The following is a 2,847-nucleotide window of genomic DNA, read 5'->3' as shown; positions in this document are numbered from 1 at the left end:
CAGCCGAAGAAAAACACAAACACCAGCAGCCAAGAACAGTGCCAGCAGGGCATTCATGCAGAGCAACAAAGACAGAGAGGAAAACAAAAACAGCCCATCAGCTCACTATTCAACGCACAGCCAGAGGGAAGCCAACAACCTTTAATTTTAGCCAAAAGAGGCAGAGAACTATAAAGGAGGCAGATTAATGACCAACATCAGCGGCTGGCCAGCCAATCCAAAAATAACCAATCGTGCAGAGACACAGCCAGCCCGGTGGGCAGCCACTCAACAGTAGAGATATAGAGCCCGAGATTGGAAGACACCAAACAAGCCAGAATCCAAGCCAAGCCATGGAAAAACAAGCTTACCGACATTCCCTCAAACTAAAAGCAGCTTTAGCCTAATATATCCAAAAACCTGCAGCAACAGGTGTTCCCCAGCCAAAAGACGCCAACACGACAACAACTCAGCCAAAGGAGCCTGTCCGTGCTGTAGTGAGGATGACATTGGCCAATAATAGATGCCCAGGAGACAACCAAAAACCAAATTGAACACCCAAAACCAGAGGTAATCAATGAGGGGATGAGTAACCATGCAAAATCCATGCACGTGGAAGCCATGCAGTACCATGCACGTGAAATTACTCCAGCAGCACCATTCAAAATGCAACACTGTAAGCCAGGGGATTTTTTTCGTGAAAATACAATATAGTGTAAAACAGAATCTGAAATTTTCTGAAAATAGCCTCAATTGATTTCCCTGAATTGTTAAATATTCTCCTGTTTCTTTCCTCCCAAATCAAATATACAAGGACAACAAGGGATACTCTTTTCATTCTCGGCTGCAGCCCTTTTTTGTTGTTTTTTAAGATCCGAGAGGCTCTGTTTAGAGAAGGCATATTATTATGAATTTTGAGCCAGAGTCTGACCTTTCTCCAGAGGGAAGATGTCCAGTCACAATTGAAGAAGAGATGGGCATGTGATTCATCATCATTTTGACAGAGAGGGCATATAGGATCAGGAGATATAAAAGGAAGACGATCTTTCGTTCGCAGCTTGCCCAACATTGCCAGCCAAAGGGAAAAGCTATGTCTTGGAAGAGACCACTGCTCCCAAACCATCGAATCCACAGGGAATCTGCTTTCAAGTGAATATTTCAGAGATGTTTGGCAAAGAAACTATCATTTCTGGCCGTAATGTCATGGATCCCTAGACCTCCTTCTTCCTTTGGCAGACACACTTGCTTCCAAGCAACAAGAGCAGATTTGCTTCGACGCATATCACCGGTCCATAGAAAATTCCTGCATACGAGAGATACTTTCCCATCCAACACTGAATAGCAGATTCCAACTTCTGAAGGAGAGGAGAGAACTGGCTGGCGAGGAGTCTGTGAGGGCTGAGAGGGACACCAAGGTACTTAAAGGGAAAACTACCTTCGGTGAACTGGGAGAGGCTTAGGATGGCCTGCTTTGTTTCCTCCGAAACACCTGCAAAGAAAATGAAGGATTTGGTTGTATTAGTTATAAGGCCAGAAACCTCCCCAAAGACTCGCAGCTGCTGAAGGAGCATGTGAACTGATGTCCTGTTGCAACGGCAGAGTAGGAGAATATCATCAGCAAACCCAAGGTGGCTGATTCTTAGAGCCTGGCATTTGGGATGAAAGCTGAAGCCAGCTTGCTGGGTGGAACTGTGCAGTAATCTAGAGAAATATTCCATGCAGGTAATGAAGAGATAGGGAGATAGTGGATCCCCTTGCCGAACGCCACACTTTCCTTTGAAGAACCCAAAAAGATTACCATTGACACAAACAGAGAAAGAGGCAGTCTCAACACATAGCATAACCAGATGGACAAACCGAGCAGGGAACCCCAAAAAATGAAGGAGATCACGAAGAAAAGGCCACTGGACTGTATCAAATGCTTTCCTGAAGTCAATCTTGATGGTGCAGCGGGGAGAAACACGCCTTCTCCCATAACTTCTCAGCAGCTCTTGCATGAGATTAATATTATCAGCCATGAGCCTCCCACCAAGAAAAGCATTCTGAGAAGGACTGATGATGTCCTTTAGGACATGGGCTAGCCTCTCGGCAAGAAGCTTGGAAATGACTTTGTAGGTTACGTTGCAGCAAGAGATGGGTCTGTAGTCAGCGGCAGAGTTGGCATTTGCTGACTTTGGGACAAGGGCTATGGTAGAGTGATTAAGCTGCTTGAGCATCTCCCCAGAAGAAAAGAAGTCTTTAACAGCTGAGCAAAAATCTTCCCCCATGATGTTCCAAGCTTTCTTAAAGAAAGCTGAGGTATAACCATCCGGGCCCGGGGCTTTATTATCATCCATACTGAAGAGAACCCGTTTGATGTCATCAGCCGAAACTGGGCTAAGGAGGAAATCATAGGAATCAGCATTTACACAGGCACCACTTTGAACGACATCAGCTCGCAGTGGGATAGTTTGCTTGGAAGTTCCCAGGAGCTCCGTATAGTAAGAGACGAACACTCTACCAACCTCTTCAGCTGTTGAAGTTAGCATGCCATCACTACGGACTATAGCTGGGATATGGTGCCTTCTATGCCGTTGGCTCATTAAGGAGTGGAAAAATCTGGTTCCTTTGTCGCAGTCTTTAAAGAAAGTGCACTTCAACTTCTGGCCAAAAAACATCTTCTCAGCTGATTTAAGATTTACTAGATTCAACCTCTGCTGCTTTTCCAGTGCAAGGAGATGGACATTATCTCTGTCATTCTGAAGATGAAGCTGAGTATTGTCCAGTTCTGTCACTGCTCGTGCAACCCTCTCCGAAATATGACTGAAGTGAAGATTGTTCAGAGTTTTCAGCCCGCCCTTTAAGTGCTTGAGCTTTTTACAGAGAATA

This window comes from Populus nigra, chromosome 2 (assembly GCF_951802175.1).
Source record: "Populus nigra chromosome 2, ddPopNigr1.1, whole genome shotgun sequence".
Classification (NCBI taxonomy): domain Eukaryota; kingdom Viridiplantae; phylum Streptophyta; class Magnoliopsida; order Malpighiales; family Salicaceae; genus Populus; species Populus nigra.
This window is presented reverse-complemented; position numbering follows the sequence as displayed.